Below are 16,992 nucleotides of genomic sequence, written 5' to 3'. Positions count from 1 at the left end.
TTCGACAGTAAAGCTTTGTTGCAGTATAAGTTGAATCACTTTTAGCATCAGCTGTTGTCTTGAGGTGAACCTTGTTGCTCTCTGGTTGAACATGAAGCAGATTAGGATCGTTCTTATCCTGCTTACAGGGTTTTAGCTCATTTTACTACCAAATCATCCATCAGCAGCCGCTGGTTTCACTTCATTTCTAGACTTAATCCAACTGACCTGCTTTTTATGGAGCTTTCAACCACAACTCATGGTCTTCATGAGCAGATGGGATTTATCTTTCCCATTTTTCTGAACAGAAGTTGAGCATGAAAGTTTATTCTTTGTTTTAGGAAAAGACGTCGTAAGAGAAAAATGGAAAAGATCGCTCCATGACAAACTTTATCCACTGATGAAGACCCTGAGACAAGGTTGAAATCTGTTTTTGAAAGAATTAGTAAGTGGACCTTGAGTTAAGATTTAGTTTTTTTTCCAAGATCAACGAACTCTCAACTTTATTTCTTTATGGACAAAACAATCTCACCTCAGGATCCATTTAGTAGCTTTGTTGCCTTTCGATCATATCACATGATCTTCATGTCGCCCAGTTGTTGTGGAATTGTAAAGTTCATTCTTGACCTTGGAAACAAAGAAACTCGTGTGTGCGTTCAAAAACGCTCTGACATTTAAGAATTGATAGTCAGCTGCTAAAAAGCAAAACTTTGTTGTTTGTCAGAAAATTGAACCCAGAAGACGATCGATCGATAAACAAGCAGAGACGCTGTGAAAAGAAACATGTCTGTTTGGTTCTTTTAACTAAGGAAATGTTCCTCAGCAGCAATAAATGTCCTGGTCCTTGAATGCACCACCAGGGAGAGTTTTTCAAACAGGTTACCGCATGATGAGTGTTGTGTAACTTTGACATGAACATCGACTTGTACAGTCTGAAGTCTCTGCAAGTAGATTTTTACAGAAATTAAATGAGACCAGTGGAAGAAAACGGATGTAAAAACTGATCAGATACGGAAAACGTCGACTTGTTGATTTCCAGCTGCCTTCTTCTGTACAAACACATCCGTCTGATCTCTTTGTTTCTTCCTGCTTCCGTTTTCTGGCGTCTCACTTCTTCCTCGCCTCTCACTTCCGACACGATACTCGAGTGTGAATTGTGCAATCAACACCACACGGAAAATAACGTTTACATGCTGCAGTTTGAGCGCAGCCCCGATCAGATCTGTACGTCCTCAAACTTCCATAAATTACCTTTTTTTCGAGCTGGATTTAATGTGACATCTGCTCGTCGACTGTTTCCTTCCTGTTATGCACAGACGTGATATCCACTGCTTTCTCTCTGCCCTGCGGTTTGCCTCTCAGGCAACATCCAGGGTGTCCTACCCTCTGGTTGTTGGAGCTTTTTGGGAAGCCTGAGAGGAAAGACCTGCAGACATTACTCTGGGCAGAAAGGAAACTCTCCTCTGCGTGGTTTTCAGGCAGAAAAAAATCAAATCTAGAATCAATCAAACGTTTCGCAAATACAACATCATCTGTCATCGTATCAGGTTTCTGTCAATAAACGTGAATGTGACGTTAAGTACGCTCGGATATGGGCAATGGATTCACTTCAGTTCTCTGGATCTTTTTTTAACATCAGAGTTTATCCTGTGAACTATTTTCTTTTCACCAGGTGAGATCAAACACATTTACCTGCTTACAGAATAGGCAACAAAGGAAATTCAATCTGAAACATTTATACCGGCTAACCCGACGTCTGTGCCTTTTGTCAGAGAATATGTGAGCGTTTGCACTGATGCAAAGATTGATTTGAACTGATATTGGATCATTGATCTGAAAGTAGATTTTTCTAAGTCCTAATTTTAAGTTTACATACACGTGTGCATGGACAGATAGAGGAGAGCGTCAGTGTTACTGGAATTTAACCATGTTGATGGTTCTGGAAAATACAGATCCCAGAATGCTTTGGGGGATGTAAACAGGAAGTATAATGTTGTCATGGATGGTGAGTTAGCTGTGAGTTCGCTCCTGTCTGCAGTGGACACGTGGACGCACAGACAGCTGTCTCTGAAGGAAACGTGTCTCTGAGTTATGACTGCGAGAAGGCGAGTGAGGGCGCTAAGTGCTGTAAAGTATCTTAAAGCTGACGTAACAAATATTATTCATGTGAAATACCTCGTTTTGACCATTGCATTCACACACAGACACACTTTTTTTAAAAAGAACCCTTCAATTAAATATTGTTAGCGACATGCAAGGCTCACAACGAGGTATTTCACCTGAAATTATAATGAAATAATATTTGTTACTTCAGCTTTAATCTCCTCCATGAGCTGCGTGTCGCTGCTGCAGCTCCGCCTGCTGACCGTGTCGGTGAGCGGTCAAATCAGCAGCCAAGCTACAATAACTAACTTCCTGTTGTCACCTGCACGCACCTGTCCCTTTCACCTCACGCCGGGTCTCTGCCTCTCATGCCTCCCTCTGCTATAATCCTGTAGACTATGAAAAGCAGTACAGTGGAGTTTTCTAGGTTGGTATGAATATATTTATTGTTGCAGACCTTCTGACTTTGTTGTGTCGACCGCACTTCGGACCAAACCTGCTGCCTTGACTTTATGAATTTTAAAACCAGCAGCGATGATGCCTTCATTTATTTTTCATCCAATGCCACATTAAAAAAAAACTCTCATCGTCCCTCAGTGTGAATATTAACTCCGACAGCCAATCGGACGATTCAAAACATCAGCATCACAATCCTTTATTAACGCCGCGTTCGTCCTCGCCGTCTAATCCCTCCGCCCTCTGTGTCCTTGGAGTCGACGGCTGTCCGTCACAGCGCCCGGCTGTGATTGGTCAGGTCGCAGTGGTGGGAGCCAATGACCTCAGAGGAGGTCAGGAGGGAGAAGGAGGGGGAGGAGGGTGGGGGCAGCACCAACTCCATGTTGGCTCGTTAGAGAGGCCTTGGACTGCGGCCAGGAGACACACACACACACACACACACACACACACACACACACACACACACACTCCCATATACTGTATGAGCGCAGACACACAAAAACACACATGCATGTATAAGCGAAAATGCATACACATGTTCATACAAGCCTGAATAGGAATACATCAGTGGGTCTGTACACACATAAAACTTACACACCTACGTTCTCACACACACACACACACACACACACACACACACACACACACACACACACACAGGTCTGTCCTTTCACCTCGGGCTGTGTGTGTGTGTGTGTGTGTGTGTGTGTGTGTGTGTGTGTGTGTGTGTGTGTCCTGGTGTGTGTGTGTGTGTGTGTGTTTGATGAGTGTTTTTAGAGGTTTTGTCACCTCTCTGTGTGTTCTGTCACACATGAGATGGACTCTATGCATCCAGCCACCATCTACAGACACAAGGCATTGTGGGTACTGCTGGGCAGAGCTGTATGGCGTCTCCGCTGTGCTGCTGCGAGCAGAGGCAGAACTGTCCAGCGTTTCATTATGAAGAAGCAACGATAAAACTTTATTGGCTAAATATGTGTCGGCATGCAAGGAATTTGACTTGAGAACAAGCTACACATGCAGTTGATATCCAGCTAAAACAGGGACAGCGAGCTCAGCGGAGAAACGTGTAGCTGTTTGTGCAGTACATCAGTATATATGGCAATATGTGTCAGGGGTTGTTTTCTTCTAATTACCTGCTCATGAGGATGACGGCGTGTCCAGTAAAGCCCAGTAAATGTACTGTTTGTACTGTTCGACTCCCCGAGTCCGGCTTCAGTGCAACACGAGGCCGCAGATGGGCGAGCAGCAGCAGACTGTAGGGGAAACGGTCCAACGTTTAACAGCCCCCCCCTAACCCTAACCCCTCCTGACGAACGGAACTGGAAAAGCGTAGATGAACGAAAGGCCGAGGCAGCCATCTTGCGACCCTTCAGTTTTATTTACAGTGATATCTGTAACGTTCAGAACAAACTCTCTGCTGTTTTGTTCCTCGTTGTTTCTCTGCAGCTTTAATTAGGACGCGACAGGACGCTGGTACTAGTCCACTAACCCAGGGAACACACACACACAGTTATTGTGCGCATATTAATGGACATGGACACACACATATATGTGCAGACACACACTCTGTCAGTCCTCTGCCTGTGATTTACTGCAGCTCTGCTTGTTTCTCTGCATTTTAGCGCCTGTTAAGAAATGCAAGATTTATTACTTTGACCCCCCTCTAATACACACTTACACACATTACACACACATTACACACATTACACATGGGGGTGGGGGGGTGTTTTAGTGTGTTTAGAGACCCATAGTAGAAATTATGTAGCTCAGTAGCTACAGTAAAGCAGTTTAATGTTGTGAATTCACGTCTCGCTGAAGTAAATCAACCTGACACACACGCGCACACACACACACACACACACACACACACACGTTCTTATTGTTCGTCCTGCTGTTGTGTGAAAACTGATCTTTGTGATGTTCATGTTTCATCTTTATCGCAGCAGTTTGGGGTTCAGTGCCTTGCTCAAGGACACTTTGATTTATCGCGCTGCCGGCTGGGCGTCAGATCAGAAAACATTCGCATGAGTCATCGTATTAGTTTGGAGGACTTGGCTGGTTTTTACCATGCGTGATAGTTCACTCATTGGCTGGTGTGGCTCAGCTGAAGGTGGCGAAAGTTACGCACGTGCCGCAGGGCGGGTAAAGGAAACTGTCATGTAATAGATAGACGCAAAAATGACCGCCGTGTGACAGTAACATCTGCAAATGATGATTCATTTACTGCTCACTGAACATCACAAACACAATAATGGGGTAACTTTACTCCAGGACCCAGAAAACCTCCCAAAGACACAAAGGGGGTTGTTTTGGCCCAGTGTTGTTATTTTTTTTTATTACTGTTGGGTTATTAAATTAAAATATGGCGTGGTTGGGAACTGTTACTGGCCGTTCTGAATGCCACATGTACATCATTTTGTACAACTAACAGTAAATCTGACGGGTTTAAAGTAACACTGGGCAACAATAACCATATTTTTGTTTGTTTATATAAAAATAATACTAACACAGGATAAAACAGCCCATTGCTGCTGGGTAAAGTTAACCATTACATTAACCCAATATTGTGTCGGTGCTACAGTGACCCAAACTGGGTAAATCAGCACAGTGATTTTTAGTGCGTAGACTCTTTTATATACGGAGAAGTGAATGAAGGAGGAGGGATTCTGGACACAGCTTCTTCTTCTTCTGTTGTTTCTGGAAAGAGATTTTGCTGTTGCTTATTTAAAATGTCACGTTTCAAAGCTGCGAGCAGTAAAAACTGCAAACCAGCTGCATTGTGCCGAGGCGGAGGAGCAGAAATGTCAGACGGATCGAGATACCAATGGAGGCAAGAGAGGGAATATATTTCTTAGTAATTTGGGTGAACTCACTCTCACTGGTCACACTACCTTGCTCATCAGGGCCCGCCCTACTCTGCTTCTGATTGGCCAGTCCTCATCTAGGTACTGCACACGTGCGTCTCCCAACAAAGACCGAACAGAAGTGCGACGCCTCGCTCGGTAGCTAAAACGCAGCGTTCAAGACAAGAGGTGCTGCAGCGATGAGCAGTGTGAGACACAATCCGGTGTTTTCAAAGTTAAACCATGTCAACCTGTTCTGGCACAACCCCAAAATCCAATTATGGACCTGGAAATGAGCTTAATATGGCCACTTTAACTCATAACAGATCTGAAACTGAAGCTCGGCTGAAGAGATGCTGTCGGTCACTAACAGGCCTCTGCGTGTGTGTGTGTGTGTGTGTGTGTGTGTGTGTGTGTGAATATAAATGTGCGCTGATGTTCCTCTCAGAGGTCGCTTTGTTTCCTCCGTTTGCCGGTTAATGGCCGAAATCCTGCCGAGGCAGCAGAACGCGGCGCTGACGGATCGCCGTAACACCGCCGTTATTACACGCTAATATTGCAATTAGATGGGTGGACAAGTTGCCCGAGCGGGGCAATAAATTGCCACAGAGTGTCAGAGCGTACGAGGAGGCTGAGCTCTAATTACCCAGAACACACCTCTCGACAGTCGCAGCCACCCTCCTCCACCTCCCCCTCCTCCCCCCTCCTCTGCTGTCTGACCATCACCCTCCTGCTTTAATGGTTGGGCCTTACATGGAGGTCACGACCCCCCCTTTACACACACACACACTCGCAGATCACCACTTGTTCCTCTAACGCCATTTGCAGCTTTGATGTCATCTGTAGAGAGGTGAGTTTAGAGTGATGGAGAGCGACCTTTGACCTCCACACACACACACACACACCATCAGCCACCCAGTTATCAGTTAGTCTCCACCCTCCTGCTTCACCCACTGCAGGGACACTCCTACTATCGAACCTGTCGCCCCTGATGTTACTAGCCAATGAGTGGGTCTCTCAGCAGCAGGGCCCCCCCCCCCGATTGTATTCAATTTGTTTTTCAAAATAAGAAAGAATCAAATTTTTCTTTATATACCAAATTATATTTAACGTTTAACATTAAAACTACATTTCCCATCAGCCCTGTGGCCTCCCGCCCCTCCTCTCTGAAGAGAATACACCACATTGGAAGTGATTTTACTCTCCTTCTCCCTCATCTGCCGTCTGAACCAAACGAAGGGAAATTTAAGGCTGAAGAGGTTCAAAACAAGCTTCTGAGTTTTTATGAGAAATTGGTGTTTTTATTTTTTAAGTGCTGACTATTTTGAGAATGAATCATCATTTGCAAAAAGAAACTCCTGCACGCCGTCTTTGTCTCACAGTTAAGATGCTTTATCGTCTCCTGGGAGCAGAAATGCTGCAGAGCGAGAGGAAGGTCTGATTTACAGAGGCGGTCCAGGAAGAAACAGCGCAGGACCTCCTCAGAGGTCTCTGTTGTTTTTATTGGTTAATTCTCCTTCACGTCTTCATTCTTTCATTTTCAGTCTTGCTGCCTGTTTTTGTTTGTTCATTCAAAGTGTTTCTATTCGTTTGTTACATGTTAGTATTATGAGATCAGTCAAATTTGGATTCACTGTTGGAGGTGGTCTGTATTAAGGGGGTCAGACCACCAAGGTGCCCGGCTTGATGGATTCTTAATGATCTGCAGACAGATTGGGCTGAAATTTGGAGGAAATAAAAAATGACTCGCGTTCAGAGCGTCAGTTATTTTCCACCACCGGATGTCGTTTTGCTGATTTATTCACGTGCAGGTTTGCACCTTAATGTGTTGATCGAGCCAAACACGTTTTCACAACCGTGAACCTTTTAGCTCACGACAGTACGCTGAAAACCATAAACGTCTGTATCGTACCGCTCCGAGTGACGGCCCTGTGTTGCATTTCTCTCTGAGGTTTCAGCGGGCTGCAGACTCAGAGGTCTTGTCAACACCATGAACCCCTTGTGGCAACTTGGACACGGAAAGTTTATTATGAGACAAAACTTTGATTATTTGACTAAACCTTGATTGTTAGGAAATACTGAGCCTACAGCAAAGAAGTGGATTATAATGCAGGAGGTTGGAGAGGTTTCTGTGGACATTTTGACTTCTTTTCACTGTGAAGGCGTGAATCTAGGTGCAGAGTGAGCGGAGTTAACTAAGTTGGCCAGGATTTGTGTAGTAACAGTCACTTTCATTTTCTCACATACAATGTGAGGCGACTGACAGTTCTCTCTGGTCGCGTCTTGGATAGACACGAAACTCTCCTGTTGAATGATGAGAAGGAAAGACGAACAACTGTGTTCGAAAACGTCAAAGCTACGAGAAGCCTGTGGAGAGAAGTCAACTACGACTCCCAAGATGCATTTCACTAACAAACATCCAATCACAGAGCTGCTGTTCTCTGTGAGGAACTTTTACATCCACCTTTGAAGTCAGTACGTTACTTCTTTCGACGAGAGCTCGAAGCTTTAAGTCATGTACTGTCTATGTGTGTGTTGGACCCTATGGAGGGTTAACTCCACAGGGGGGTGGGTGGTGGTGGTGGGTGGTGGTGGTGGGGTTATCTGCCCCTGTGGACCCTTCCCAGCAATCGTAGCGTATTGATCGGGCGAGCGAGGCCCATCGGAGCCGGCCAGATTAAGAGTATAGATTTACAATAAAAGCAGGACATTACTGGGCAGGCGAGGCTAAAATTGAAAGGAGTGAGAGAGATGGGGGGGAGGGAGTTAGGGAGAGGGTGAGGAGAGGAAGAGTCAGTCAGAGGGGGAGGAAGGCCCGGAGGTTTGCTGCAGGGGCTTCTGGGTGATCTGAGTTGAGGATCTGGGTGACGGTGGATTCATGCAGGTCAACTGCTGCGACGTGATTTCAGGTTTATGTCGGTTATTGAAGGAAACCAATGTTACGACGAAGTGTTAATGGGCTTTTATGGCGCCGGCATTGACTGAGGACCTATAGGGGCAATGCATCATGGGTAAAGTGGGATTAGGTTATACTGAAGGTGTTTTATTTTGAAGGTTGCTGCTGATAGATGAGATTTTGTACCAATACTCAATGTCTCCAATCAATTTGTACTATTTTTTATAACAAACAGCTTCTAATTGGACATTTGAAACTGTCAATAATAACATTTTTTAAATATTTGAATTGTGATTATGATCAATGTCCTAAACATGACGCCCCGTCAATAATCACTTTCATATTCAACATTTTTAAATTAGAGAATTTTAATGTCAAAAACAAAAATATAAAAACGTTAAGTGTAAAAGGTTTTGAACAAAAAAAAAAAGCTCAAAGTTCACTTTGTAGCTTTTTCTGGAGCTTTCACTCGCATATCCTGGTCTTCCTTTGTGTATGGAGTTTACCTAAAAAAACCTGAACGACGTGGCTGTTTACCAGGCTCTACTGAAAGACACTACCCAGGTGCATTGTGGGAAATGTAGGATCCAGTGTTTCTGGACTAAAAGTCAGGACGTCTCCGCCTCTGCTGCTCAGATTTGGACCGTTGTGTTTTCTCTCATCAGTTAGACAGATGATGTCACGCTAAACGTTTGTAAGACCAACACATATCCAACACCTGATGCTCTCAAGGCCATGTGAACAACCTCACGTCCTTTCACAGTTCAGTCACAGAAGGTTTGTGGCTGCTGATGGGGAAATGCTTCTTTAAGATATCCATGATTTCCTGATTTATTTCAGCCATTTCTTTTGACCAACGGGTGCCGGCCGCTGTCTTCTCGGCCTCTCGCTACAGCTGGACAGCTGCTTCTGAGGACAGAGACGCTGTGATGGAGGTCGGCGTTTGTGTGAGTGTTTGTGGTTGACGGGTGGGCTGTAAAATATAGATGGTAGCTGGACACGGCAGCAGGTGGCCTGATGTTCAGACTGAATTATTCACCAGCACACAACCACAGGTCTCTAACATGCAGACAAACATGAACCTAGTTTACATCTGATGATTTTTATTAAACCAAAACATTGTATTTTCTATTTGGTATAATTTTGTCATTACTGACACGAAGAGTTTAAACTTAAGTTTACATTAAAGGAAGTTTTGTTCCAAAACTATCAAACAGCAGCGGCAGTAATCGATCCTGATCCGATCGTCCCACTGTCTTTCTCCTCCTCATTACAATCATCTGGTCATGTTCACAGCTGATGTGATGCCGATTCCTCCGTGATGTTTTCTCACGTTTGCACTTCATTTGGATGTAACTCGGCTTTTATTTAAAACCTCCATGTGTTTCTCTGTGAGCAGGAGGACTGCGCTGGGTAGCAGCAGAATCTTCTTTCATTTTAAAAGTTGACTTTGGAGAGAGAGAGAGAGAGAGAGAGAGAGAGGTTAAGTGTCAGTCCTGTTTTTAGAGTTGTGTTTACTTTATGTGACCGAGAAGAGTAACAGGAATAGTACAGAGGAATGACTAACACTGGGAGTGTGTGTGTGTTTACTGCGCTGTGATCAGATCTCATGACTGACCTCTGCCTCTGTTTTCCAGAAACTGTCTTCTCTAGAAAAACCACAGCATCAGTCGCTTGTTTATGTTCAGTTTCTCTCTGAAGCTCAGGGGAAGAAGAAGCCTCTCCCTCTTCTGTCCGGAGAGTTTAGGTTAGCCTCTCACGTGTGTGTGTGCGATGGTTTCGGCAGGAGACGTTGGGGGGGGGGTAGTAACCTGTCCCTGCGTCTGGGTGTCTCCATTAGGCCCTGGTGGAGCCGGGGCCTGCAGGGGCCCTCGGGGCTCGGCCAGGCTTGATGTGATCCAGGGAGAAATGTTCAGTGGCCCGGGTTGCCCAGAGCCGCTTACCACAGGGGAGGAGGGGGGCGTTTGTATGCAAACATGAGGGCTGATGGAGGTCAGCTCACCTGGCAGATGGGTAGATCCACCTGGAGTCCAGATTTTGCATCTAATGACTCATTTCATTATCTGTTAATCTGCCAGTTATTTTCTCGATTAGTCAATCAATGGTTTAATCTGTAAAAACTCAGAAAACAGTGAAAAATGTCCCAGTTTCTCAGTTTTTCGTCTTCAGATGTCTTGTTTTGTCCATACTATCAAAGACTCAGTTTACTGAGATCTAAAACAGAGAAAAGCAGAGCGTCTCCATATCTGAGAGGCTGACAACAGCGTTTGTTTGGTCCAGTAGGAACCACATAAAGCTTTCATTTGCAAAGCTGTCAGAAAACCTGCAGGAGCACAGCAGCGTCTTAAACGTTACAAAAAAGATTTAAGCTGAAACATTCACAGAACTGTTAGAAAAACGAGCCGTTTTATTGGGTTTATTGTGAGGATCCGCATCCGAGCTTGGATATGAAACAACTACAGGAAGCCACGGTCCACCTGAGACAAACCCCCATCAGCCGAATACATCTTGAACACAAACGCAGGTGAAACAGAAACCAACCTGAGGGCCCCGAAGGCAGCACCAAAACCTGCTGTCCGGTTAGAGTCTGGGGCCCTGGTTCAGAGAGGACCAGAACCCGTCCCATCACTCGACTCGATCCTTCTCCAGGTCCATCAGCTGGTTCCCACTTCCTGTTGACTCTTAATTAGATTGAGGAATTAAGGCCAAATGTGATTACATCACCACCTGCAGGTTCGTTAGCCGCCTCAGCGTCAACATCCAGCGGTGCTCAGCTGGAACCCCCCGGACCCAGGGCGGGGCACTCACCAGGGGATCATGGGAACTTTGGGAGCCCCCTTCCCCACCCCCCACCCCTTCTTCCTCGCCAAATCCCCTCCCAGCATGCACCTCACCCCCTCAAGGCAAATCACCTTGTTAATCTCAGTACACACACACACACACACAGATCCCACTTCCTTTCGCTTGTTATTCTTTTTCCGACCCCCAGACTCGGAGAGCTGATATAAAGTGCTCTGTTACCCTCCAGATGTAAAACGAGTAGCGTTATATCTCACTGCAGCTGACTGTGATCATTGTTCAAGATGTCAGGAAACACGACACGCCAACTAGACACCACTGGTCACCTATAAGAGGAGACGATGGTATAAAACCAGTAAAGAAACAATGGATCCATCTCATCCGGCTGATACTCGTTTAATAAAGTCATTGTCAGCGCTGACACAGTAGAACTTAGTGTATATGTGGATTCTTTAAGACTGACGGAAAAGAAACAGAGCCAACATGCATTACTGTCTGTAGCTCGTGCCGTAGGTTTAATTTAGTTTTATACAGGCTGGACATCAACGAGGTCACTGCCGCAAGGTCACCATCCTTTAACTAATTCCAGATCTGTTGTCCAAGTTAGAAAACGGCCCATTAAATTCCACAATATCAGCTGAAACTACAAATGATAAATCACCCGATCCAGAGGCCCCCGTCCTGGAGAGGCGCTCACAGTCAGAATCTATGATCTCGACTTAATCCCAATGTGTTGACTGCTTCTCCTCAGCGCCTCCTTCAGGCTTTGCAGTGACGTGTTCGCCTTCAAAACTCGTGTGTTGATCAACTCTAATTTGAGGTCTTTTACATCCCGACTCAGATCGCTGACGTCTCGCTTTCAGTTTCAGTTCCAGACTCTTCCCAAGATTTCCTGCGAATTTGTCTGTGAATCTTCGAAGCAACTGTTTTCATCTCGCACTCTTCTGGGGTTTATTTGTTTCTACCAAACGTCATTTATTGTCTGTTTTTTAATCACATTTTGAGTTTAATTTATCTGAGCGTGCCTCCGGTGGATTTCCCTCCTGTTTTTACACGGTACAAATTCCTGTTGTGTGTTTAGTCAAATTTACTGAACCTGGAGGCCGGTAGTTCTGGATCGTTCCAGGTTCTGTGGGTGAACTATAACAAGGCCGCCCTGCGTTGTCGATGTGGTTCATACAAAGAGGAGTGGGGGGTACATCTGTGCACTGGGGGGGCCCAGAGCAGGTGACGCCAGCCCTGAGAAGTGAAACGATGTCAGGTGAGAGTTTATTCTCAGTGTTGTTGGTCAGAACTGTTAGTATTCAGAACATCAGCGCTCTGCTCTGATGAGAAACACTCTCCTCTCTCTCTCTTTCTGCCACTCATTCTCTAGCTCGCTCACCCTCCTCCTCATGTTAATCACTCGAGTGTTTTCCCAATTAAGAATGCACTGATAACCTTCCATCACACACACACACACACACACACACACACACACACACACACACACACACACACACAGCAGTTTAATCAGGAATATGAGTGCGGTGTGGCTAATTAAGGACGACCATCCGTGGGCTCCTGCCTCGCCAGCAGATGTGGGGGAGGGGATGGTGTGTGTGTGTGTGTGTGTGTGTGTGTGTAGCCATGTTAGTGTGTTAGCAGACGTTTGTTTGGCTCGTCTGCTACTTCCTGTCAGAGGACGGGATGATCGCTGATGATTGGTTAGTGGTCACGAGCGGTTACGTTGCCGCCATGTTGGAAGGTGGCTGTCTGGCTCCTTTTTGTTGTTTTTTGTTAATATTGATCTGGATGCAGGAGGCCACATTAGATTTGTTCTTACTAATTTAAGTGTTTGTTAAAACAGAAGCGGTTTGAACAGTTTCACAGATTTCAGTTTTTTTAGTTACATTTTTAAAAGGATTTTTTGTGGCATTTAATGCCTGTAAAGGAGGCAGTAGAGAGATGACAGGAAGTGAGGGGAGGGAGACGGCTATGTGCAACAAAGCTCTCTGGCCAGAAACGCTTTTCTTTTAGTTCTGATATCAAATTAATTCTTTTATCATCATTTTGCAGACGGATATTTAGTTAATTCCACAAAGGATCTGCAGAGTTTCAGAGGTTTTGTTGATGTGCGTTCCCCAATAGCCAGTATGAGGCAGGATTTGCCCTCATCGTGTCCATCGCTTACTGTGATTGGCTGAGACACCTGTCAATCAAGCAAACACGCCCCTAAAACTTACTCTACTCTTTAGTGAAAGAATAAGTTTCAGTATCGACATCAAAGACAAGAGGAAGAAGTTTAAGCAGCTGCTGATTCTTTTTCTCATGGAAAAAAGGTCAGATTTGTATCATAAAATTTGAGACTTTCTGAATGGAGTTCTGTACAGTGAGTTTTCTTGGATGATGAGTGTTTCTAAAAGGACAAATGCGGATGCTAATGGCAAATGTATACTTTCTGAATAGCCATGATGGTCAGCGAGGGTTTGCGTGACATAAATGTCTTATCTGTTGACACTTGTGGGCCAAAGATTATGACTGTGTGGGCTGTTACACGTGTTGAATGCAACAGAAAACAACATTTCTATTGGACAACACTGCAAAACCCTGGATTACATCCAATGACGATCTAAATTTGAATATTTGCTGCTTTTCTTAGTCTTCTATGACAGTTAACAACAACACATTTGAAGACATTTTTATCTGTTTTCTTCACTGTTTAACTGATAATGAAAATAATCGTCACTTGCAGCCCTAACAGTACAGAAATGTGTGTGCAGCATGCATTAGAAAATTATCAAGGAAGTACAGTTTCTGTGTAGAGCCAGGTAAGAAGGGTTATTATTAAGTAACTAATTAATGTTTAATTATTTTTATTCCATTATCGAAAAACAAAACATAATTTAATATTCAGACTGTGTTTCAATGGGACGTTTAACCCCAGAAAACACGAAAACACACGACCTGAGGCAGAAAGAGAGCTTCTTTTGTGCAGATAAATGAATAAATAAACAAAGCTTGTGTGTGTGTGTGTGTTTGCAGTGTGAAGAGTGAAATGTGAGGCGGGCGAGTCCAGACACGACGACAGCAGGAAGAGAGATGGGTGAGGGGGAGGGAGGGAGGTGTGGATGGACAGGTGGGGGTTGATGGAGGGGTGAGAATGAGACAGTTGGGGGGAGACAGAGAGGAGAAGAGAGGGGAGGGCAGATTAAGAGGGTATTGATTTCTATATAAAGATGGAGGGATGTGATATGGGGGACGAGGGGAGGCGGGGGGGGGGAGTCGCAGGAGGAGAGGAGGTCGCTGGGGAGGAGAGACGACGGTTTGGGTTACATAACGACCAAAACACCCGTCTGTCTTCTCAGTCTGTGTTCTTGTGAAACGCTGGGGTGTGCGGTTGAAAGCTCTGAAAAAGCTAGTAAGTGGAGTTTTGAGTTGAGACAGCAGGTGCACAGGTGTGTTGGAGCGCAATCAGGTGTTGTCCCAGCTGCAAATTGAACAACCTCCATCACAGCAGGTTTCCACCGTGTGATCACATGGTTATCAGCATGTGATCTGGATCCACAGTCTGGACACGTTCGTAAAGGCTACGTAGCGTGTGAGGCGGGGGGGGGCGAGGGGACACTGGGGACGCCGGCTGACCGGTCGGCGCTAACCAGCAGCTGCTGTCAGACTCTGAGTCTGCTGCTGACAGACAGGAAGTCTGCCGGAGCTTTGACTCACTGGAAGATCCTTCACGTCGCCGTGGGAGAGTCGCTGTGTGGTAGCTGAGCTAGCAGCTCTGTGCCAGTACGTAGTCATAGCCCTGCTGTTCATCAGACTTGCTAACGCTACCACACAGCAAAACCAGGGTCACGTGACTGATGGGGCTAGCCGAGTGCTAGCTTTAGTGCTATCGATGTTCTCCGCTGGCTCTGGTGACCTTCTCACAGTGTAAGAAATGTTAGCGTAGTTAGCGAGCTGTCAGCTGCCTCCAGCGGCCCCCGTCGCTTCCTGTGAGTGGCTGAGAGAGTGGCCCCTTCTCCTGCCGTCACTTCTCAAACCCTGCAGACGGTTTAACGTGCTGTTTAATTCACAGACACTTCATATAGTTATACATACTGAACCAGAGTAACAAAACACCACACACACACACACACACACACACACACACACACACACACTCGCTCAGCAGCAGCTCTGAAGCATGACAGAGTGTGTTTCTACCTGCCGTATGGAGCCGTGTAATCCCTTCGCACCGCAGCGGGCGTTCATCAGCTTCACCTCGCCGCCGAGGCTCAACACAGCCAGGATCAGCTGCGTGTGTGTGTGTGTGTGTGTGTGCGCGTGTGTGCGTGTGCTGGTGTATTACGGGTGTGAGCACAACATGCCAGGGGAGGAGGCAGCGTCATCCATATTTGATGGCACTCCCGACGTCGAAGCCGAAGGAGACACACACTGAAACAAACATGCAGCCGTAAACCTTCAAATCCACAAACGCACGTCGACACGCACGTCTGTTAGCGAGCGTTCGAGGTCCATTTTGAAAGTTTTGTGTTTGAGGTTTAGAAACCGATTCACGATCGATGGTTTGATTGTTGTCTTTTCTTTTGACTCAGTTCAGTGCGTATTCGTATAGATTTTGTAACGACTGAATACACGCGCTTGTTATTGAAATGCTCATCGTGATGGTCGGCGTGTTTCCCCATCAACAAGCTAACAACACTGACGCTGGCGTCGCGTTAGAGCAGATGACGCTGCGGCGTTCTTCTTCTTCTTCTGTTGGAAAGTTGAAACTGTCAGACTCCAGGCAGCGCTTTAATACTCCTGCCCTTTTCCAGCAGCGTATGTTTGTGAAATGCAGTTTGGGTGTTGTCAGATTTCTACGCGTGGATAGATGTAGGTAGATAGAGCTGATGAAGAAGAGTGGTGGCGGCGTCTTCATCTCAGTTAATGAATGAAGTGAAATTAATTCTGATTATTAGGCTCCAACATCACGTTTCAGCCGACCGTCTCTTCTTCACGACCTTCAGACCCGTAGTTTCTAAACTTATTTCTAGCAGACGATCATATTTCTGTTGCGTATTTCTTCAATATTCTCAAGCTGTTCACCTGGTTACATGGTCAGAGGAAGATCGTTTCCATGGTTACGTAATAAAAGCGGTGACGCTGATGACTGGACGAGAGCCCGGGTCACCTGACCAGCACACCAGAGGCTTCTGTCAGGAGGTCAGCCGTAAACACGAGAACGAAAAACGCACAAACATCCGTACACAGGTGTATACAGTATGTGCACGTGCCACACACACACACACACACACACACCTTCACCTTCTCTGTGCGTTTTTTCAGCGTTTCAAACTGTTGCCAAACAAGCAGCTCCACATTTTTTTTTTTTCTGTGAAAGCGTGAAAACAATCGAGCTGAGCTGCATCCTGCTGCTGCACACACACACACACACACACACACACACACACACACACACACACACACACACACACACACACACACACTGCAGCTCACTCACCCACAACACAAATCAATACCAATTTATAATTCAGGATTGCTGGAGTTTGGGTTTTAGGGCAGCCTGGCTTCCAGTCTTCATAAATATTACAGTGTTATTGACTTGATCTCAATGAATTGGAGATTTTCTTCTTCTGCGTTTTTTTTTCCTGCATTGCAACCCCCAACCCCCTCCCTCCCCCTCCTCCTTTCTTTCTTTATTTATTCTCTTTGAGTTGGAAATGAGACAACTAACGGGAGATAACGTGGTAGCTAATAGCCGATGGACAGGCTGAGACCCCTGACTGACCCCCACCTCACCCAATACACACAGACGCACGCACACACACACACACACACACACACACACACACTGCTGCCTCGTCCGCTCATTGGTCAGACGGAGCTGACAGGATTTGTCGACCTCAAATCTGAACAAAGACGTCG

General features: G+C 45.7%; 1 protein-coding gene across 5 annotated transcripts in view; it reads left to right on the top strand.

Moving 5' to 3' along the window:
- Positions 1-16,992, top strand: part of LOC122880710 (transcription factor COE3-like) — a 164,464-nt gene that overhangs the window by 37,936 nt on the left and 109,536 nt on the right. The window lies entirely within an intron of this gene.

The sequence above is a fragment of the Siniperca chuatsi genome, linkage group LG8 (assembly GCF_020085105.1).
Source record: "Siniperca chuatsi isolate FFG_IHB_CAS linkage group LG8, ASM2008510v1, whole genome shotgun sequence".
In the NCBI taxonomy this organism is placed as follows: Eukaryota; Metazoa; Chordata; class Actinopteri; order Centrarchiformes; family Sinipercidae; genus Siniperca; species Siniperca chuatsi.
This window is presented reverse-complemented; position numbering and strand designations above follow the sequence as displayed.